Source organism: Narcine bancroftii, chromosome 1 (assembly GCF_036971445.1).
Source record: "Narcine bancroftii isolate sNarBan1 chromosome 1, sNarBan1.hap1, whole genome shotgun sequence".
Classification (NCBI taxonomy): domain Eukaryota; kingdom Metazoa; phylum Chordata; class Chondrichthyes; order Torpediniformes; family Narcinidae; genus Narcine; species Narcine bancroftii.
The window spans coordinates 359,318,530-359,325,638 of record NC_091469.1 but is presented as its reverse complement, the minus strand read 5'-3'; the positions used below and the strand labels follow the sequence as shown (position 1 = coordinate 359,325,638).

Here is a 7,109-nt window from a genome sequence, read left to right as displayed (position 1 = left end):
ATGAGAGTGCACTGATTGTCACTAATTTCATCTGTGTTTTATTAGAGTGTTTCCATCTTCTCCTGATGATAAAGTTTTCCTCACACCTTCATGAGGTGTTTGATGTGCTCATTCTAATATAATGCTGGAGGTACCCAGCAGGTCTTGCAGCGACCATAGGAGGTCAAGATATATAACTGATGTTTCGGGTCTGAGCCCTTCTCAGGCCTGAAACATCAGTATTATGTCTTTACCTCCGATGGACACTGTGAAACCTGCTGAGTTCCTCCAGCATTTCTGAATCGGATGAATGTAATATTCTTCTCTCATGTTAATTTAACTTTTAGTAGAGAGGTCTGAATAAGCAACACATTCACAGCATGACACGTTCACTCTCGTATCCTTTGCAGGTTAAAGGTCACCAACAGCTATTTCCTGCATGTTACACTCTGTTCACTCATTCGCTATATAATGGCATTGGGAAAGAATTTAGTGAAGCCATCTGTTGTCCTCCTAGAAGCACAATCTGAAGCAGAGATCAAAGGATGCAATGCATTTGGAAAGTATTCAGATCATTAAAGAGAGAATAACAAATTACTTTTGCAATAAAGCACACAAATTGTTTAGATGTTTTCACAAGCAATGTTTGCAGTACCACTACACTTTAGCAATCACTGGAAATTATGGCTATTTTTTTAGAATGTCTTGCAGATGAGTGACATGATTTATAAGACTTTTTTTGGAAAGCTTTACTGCCAGGGATATCATTTACTATGACTGGGAGACAACTCAGGAGATCAGGTAACTAAGATCTGATAATACTGAAATTAGGGTTGGATCTCGAAGTAGTTTGAACAAAGTTGTGGATTTCAGAGAAAATGCAGATGAGCATTCAAAGTAGGACATCTAGCACCTTGGGCCTGCTTAACCTTTCAACAAAAGCCTGGCTGATCTTGTTGTAAACTCAATTCAGTATTCCCACCCACACTAGTAAAAGTTCATCCATTTTCATATGCAGAGAAATGTGCCAGGAGCAGAAAATACAGGAGCCTGACATCAGGCAAAACTGTCATAAGTGAGGTCTCTGGGTCTAATTGGAAATTCCTGGGATGAGAAATCATTGAGAACTTGTAGTAGAAGAAGCTGAAAACTGAGAAAATTTCCCAGGACTTGACAGTAAGATAGAAATTTGGGGAAGCGATCTGGAGTCTTTTGGAGATGAAACTCTAAAGAAGTTTCCAGTCTCTTCACAAATCCAGTGCTCCAGGTTCAATTCTAACCTTAAATCCTCTCTCTGTGTTGTTTGCTCTCCACTTGATTATGAAATCCATCTTCACTTATTTGCATTCTTTATAGTTTTGATTTAATGTATTCAGAGTGTGTTTCCTTCCTTTAGAATTACCTTAGATGTAAAATCACAGACAAGCAATGTATACTTACATGAATAAGCATGTTAAAAAGAGCAAAACATTGCATGCATTATTACCAAACTTGACAACAAATACTTGATAAACATACTTTTCAACAATCAAAGAGATATACCTCATTAACTGTTGAAATGTCATCACATCACTTCCTTTTGGCACCTGCCTACATTTTTCCATACCTTGATGAAAGGATCAAGCCCAAACCGGTTATGTATCTTTATCTTTGCTTATAATGGAAACTGTTTGACCTGCTGAGTTTCTCCAGCATTGTGTTTTTACTTCAACCACAGTGTCTGCAAACTTTTGTGTTTTAATTCAATTCTTTCAGTCTTCAATTAGTTTGAAAGAAAATTGTGATCAATGTGAAATGAGGGAATATATTTTTTGATGCCCCTAAACAGAAAATTCTGCACACTGCAATCACATGCAAACATAGATATAGTCAAGAATATAAGAAACAGGAACAGAAACCTACTCCAACATTCAACAACATTTCAAGATAAATATAAAGACAATTTCAGATTTGCTGTATCATGTAGAAAGTTTGAGGGACATTAAATTAACTTTTCTTGAATTGAACATGTTTAATCGCATAATGAGTTGCTGTGATTGCAGTAAAAACACACCAAAATTCTGGAGGAACTCAGCCAGACTTTCATTGTCCATTGGAAATAAAGATATATTGCCAATATTTTGGGCCTGAGCCTTTCCTTGAGGAATAAGGAAAAAAATAGCCAAAGTGCGGTTAATCTCAGAAGAGAGATAGTGCTGGCTGGACGAGGAGTCCAGACCAACAAAAGATGTTAATTGGATATGATAAGCGAAGAGTTGAGAATTGATTTTGTCTGTGAAAGGAGACAGGGAGAGAGACAGAACTGGGGGAAGCCAATGAGGAAGAGGTAGTTGAGGGGAGGGGGTAGGAGGATAATGAAAGCCAGAGATGTTGATATTAATGCCATCTGGTTGGAGGGTGCCAAGATGGAAGATGAGATGTTGTTGTTCCTCCAATTTGCTGATGGTTTCAGTCAGGCTGTACATGAGACCATAGACAAACATATCAGCAAGGGAATGGGATGGGGAATTGAAAAAGGGTGGCCACTGGGAGATTCATACTATTGCGGGGGACAGAGCAGAGGTACTCAAGAAAGCCATCTCCGAGTCTGCGGAAATGTCAGCAATATATCTTTATTTTCTATTGACGCCGCAAGACTGGCTGAGTACTTCCACCATGTTAATCACATATTGATGCTGACACAAACTCTCAGGTTGACTTTATATTGTTATAGGTACATTTATGTATACATATATATTTCTGTATTATTGTTTTTCTTTTTCTGTTTCTTTTGGATTGCTGGAGGAGATGAGTGCAGTTGCATAGATTCTTTTTGTTGGATTGTGAGGAGATCTGCAGGATGGAGTAAGGGAGAGGGATTAATTAATATTTGCCTGATGAGTAAAGTAACTAAGTTTATAAATGTTAATATTAATGGGTTAAAGGAAACAATAAAAAGATAGAGAGTACTAACATATATTTAAAAATTGGGAGTAGATATTGCTTTTTTTTTTACAAGAAACACATTCAACTGAAAAAGAGCTTTTGAAATTAAAAAGAGATTGGGTGGGATTTGTGATATCTTCTTCATTTATATTTAAAGCAAGAGGGGTAGCAATTTTGATTTAAAAAATCTTTCTATTAAGGTTCAAAATATTATTACATACCTTGCAGGTAGATATATAATGATACTTTGTCAAATATTCTTGGAAACGTTTGAAGTGCCAGTTGATGAAGTAGATAAAGACGATGTGGTCAAACAATAATCATGGCTTTTATTAGCAGCCAATGTTAGTACTGCAAGGCTCACCAGAGGGGAGACAGGCAGCTTGGCAGACATTCACCACAGTCTCCCCCTGGCAGAAGAAGGGTTAAAATCAAAAGGACAGCTGCTAGGAAAGACTGAAGCAAGTGATATATGGATACCATGTTTGGCCTAGAGATATTCTAACAGCCAAAATACGCCAGTATCTAGCAAGCAATCGAAATATAATGAGATGTTTTATGAATATGTCAGCCTATCAGGCTGTTTACAAATTCTGGTGCTTCGTCTCAAAACAGGTGGCTCCTTTGGAACCTTAAGAACTGGTACAGGTCCTGGGTCAGTAGTATGGGAAGGACTGACTTCTGGACCCGCTCCAGAATCGCCAGCGTGAGGCAGTGGAGCCTCAGCATGGCCATCTGAAAGCTGACTCAAGGTCACAGGCTGGGGGGGGGGGGGGTGAATCCAACCTCTCAGGCTCACTCTTGAGTAGGGGTGCGAGGAAGGTACGAACCAGGCAAGGCCAGATCTCTTAGGGGCACAGTGTCAGTACTCCGGTCTGGGAATCTAATATGAGCGTAGTTGGGGTTAGTATGCAGTAGCTGAACTGGTTGTACTAGGGGGTCTGTTTTACGCACCCGAGCGTGGCTCTTCAGCAGCACGGTTCCAGGCTCAAATAAACAGGCTGGCCAGTCCATCACAGTTCCTGATTTCCTAGGAAAGGCAAACATACGTTCATGAGGTGTTTGATTTGTTGCAGTACACAATAAAGACCTAATAGAATCTAATGCCTCAGGCAGCACCTCCTGCCAACGGATAACAGGGTAACCATGTGTTTTTAAAGCGATTTAGAGTCTTCCACACTGTAGCATTAGCCCTTTCAACCTGCCCATTCCCCTGCGGGTTGTAGCTCGTGGTACGGCTGGTGGCAATCCCCTTTCGTAGAGGGCTCACCACAGTTCAGTGCTCATGAATGCTGAGCCTCTATCGAAATGAATGTAATTAGGAAAACCAAAAATGCTGAAAATTCTGTCAAGTGACTTAATGACAGATGCTGATGAGACGTCAAGGCAGGCTATCGCAAAGGGGAACCTGGAATATTCGTTAATTACAGTAAGGAAATATATATTTTTGTTGTTGGAAGGTAACAGCCCTTTAAAATCTAAGCTAATCCTCTCAAAAGGTCGGGTTGCCTTGATTAGAGTGGCCTCTGGAGCCTTGAAGTATTGCGGTTTGCATTCTGCGCAAACAGGGCAGCTTTTAGTCAGTTTCCTGACTTCTTCCAGAGAGTAAAGAAGGTTGTTAGCTCTTATGTAGTGGAAGAATCTCGTGACTCCTGGGTGGCACAGTCTGCTATGGATCTCTTTTAGCCCCTCCAGCTGAGCACCAGCAGCAGATCGTGACAATGCACCAGAGGGATCATTTAACCTGCCCGGTCTGTACTGGATCTCATAATTATAAGTTGAGAGTTCTATTCGCCAGCGTGCCATCTTATCATTCTTGATTTTACTTTTGTGTTTAGTACTGAACATGTAGGCTATAGATTTCTGATCAGTGACAAGAGTAAATTTCTTCCAGCTAGAAAGTGTCTCCAGTAGCGAACAGCTTCAATAATAGCCTGGGCTTCTTTTTCAATGGCAGGATGTTTAAGTTCAGGTCCGCATAACGTGCGGGAGAAGAACGCCACAGGTCGCCCTTTTGATTAAGGGTTCCTGCCAAGGCACAATCTGAAGCATTAGTTTCCACTTGGAATGGGACATCCTCGTCAATGGACGAGAGTGCAGCTTTGGCAATATAAGCTTTAATTCTCTCAAAAGCCTTCAAGGCCATTGGAGAGAGAGGAAAAGATTTAGTGTCAAACAGAGGGCATGCCTTCATGGCGTAGTCCTGAACCCATTTGCAGTAGTAGGAAAAGAACCCCATATACCTTTTAAGGGTTTTTGCTGAGTTTGGGGGTGGTAACTTCTTAAGGGGAGCTATTCTTTCCGGGTCGGGGCGTATTTCACCCTTGCGGACAATGTAGCCCAGAATGGGTAGCTCTGTCACGTTGAACATACATTTGCCTTCGTTAAATGTAAGGTTGAGTTCTTTAGCTGTTGCTAAAAATTTATTTAAGTTGTTGTCGTGCTCAGCCTGTGTTTTCCCACAGATAGTGACATTATCCAGATAGGGAAACATACCCTGTAACTCATACATCCTAACAATCTTATCGATTTCCCTCTGAAACACTGACACACCATTAGTGACCCCAAAAGGTACCCTTTTAAACTGGTATAACCCTCCATCAGCCTCAAAGGCTGTATAGGGTTGTTCCTTTTTATTTAATGGGGATTTGGTGGTAAGCTGCTTTGAGGTCGATAGTGGAGTACACTTTGTATTGCGCTGTCTGATTAATCATTTCATTGATGTGTGGCAGGGAGTAGGCATCCAGGTTAGTGTAACGGTTAATTGTCTGGCTGTAGTCAATAGCCAGTCGTTTCTTACTGTGATTTTTCACAACTACCACCTGGGCTTGCAACGGTATAACTTACTGGGTTCAATTGCTCCCTCTTTAAGCAATCTCTGGGTCTCAGCTTTGATAAACTCACGATCCACTTTGCTGTAAGAACGGCTCTTAGTGACAATCGGCCGACACTCGGGGGATAAATCACTGAAAAGGGAGGGAGCTTTGATCTTTAATGTGGACAGACCACAGTAACGAGTGCAGGGGATGGGTAGTGGCCCACCAAAATTTAACACTGCACTGTTCATCTGAGATTGAATATCTAACCCCAGAACCACAGGGATGCAGAGCTCTGGCATAATAAAGAACCACACATCAGCCAGGAAATGTCCCTGCAAATTTAAAGTAACTTTACACTTGTCCCATACAGTTTTTGTAAGTTCACTACAAGCAATAGATATCTTTCGGTTCGCTGCATATATCCACAAATTTAAGGCTCTGGCAACTCTCTCATGGATGTAGCTGTCAGCACTCCCCAAGTCTATTAGACAATCAAGAGTCTCACCATTAACCTCCCCCTTCATAGTCGACCGTTTCAGTCCGTAACATCCCCCAAGTTTTGGAGTCAATTAAGCTATCATAGGGGATCTCACCTTGCCGTCACTTGACGTCAATTCAGCCTGCTCATCTGAAGATTACCCCTTTTCACAGTTGACTTCTGCAGTTCCAGGATGCATTTTCTTCTTATCAGTGGGAGTACTTTTCGCCTAACACGCTTTAGCAAAGTGGTCGAGTTTGCCACAATAGCTGCAGGTAGCAAATTGAGCCAGGCACTTCTGTCTGGGGTGCCAGCTCTTATCACAGAAGTAGCATTTTTCAGGAGTTTGCCTTTTACTTTCCTTCGGGGTTCCAGCACTCCTGGATGTTTCCTTTTCAGTTTCTAGCATTTCACTGGACCACGTGGCACTTCTCAGTGTTTTGGCTAGAGTGACTGCCAAAAGTCAGTTAAGGGTTCCATCTCCAGCAGCCTCTGTCGGATGTTACTGGAGTTAATCATGTTGACTAAAGCATCCAGCTTCAAGGCATTGTGTGTTGTTGCACATTGACTGTCCTGACTTCACATTCATTTGCCAGTGAGTCAAGAGCCAGTGCATAGGCAGCATCACTTTCCCCAGGTTTCTGGCGTCTAGTCAGCAACTGGTGTCGAGCAAGGACCACGTTCCGTGGCACTGCATAGTAAGCAGTCAGACGTTCCCGGGCTATAGCCAGAGTGGTAGCTCCTTGCGCTATGGAGAAAAGGACCTCACCCAGCAGAGAGTTCAGGTGGCCCCACTGTATTGCCTCATCGATCATATTGTTTTGAGCCATGTAGCAATTGAAACAAGCAATCCAGTCATTGAAAATTTCCCTGGCCCTTGGAGCAGACTGGTCGATTATCAGCCACTC

General features: G+C 41.9%; 1 long non-coding RNA gene across 1 annotated transcript; it reads right to left on the bottom strand.

The window, feature by feature from the left end:
* Nucleotides 1-202: 202 nt before the first annotated feature.
* LOC138752583 (uncharacterized) lies at nucleotides 203-6,588 on the bottom strand. The gene is made up of 3 exons (XR_011350748.1): nucleotides 6,317-6,588; nucleotides 3,859-3,934; nucleotides 203-2,811 (listed from the first exon to the last, which is right to left on the bottom strand). It is a non-coding gene; the product is annotated as an uncharacterized lncRNA (long non-coding RNA).
* Between the last annotated feature and the right edge of the window lie 521 nt (nucleotides 6,589-7,109).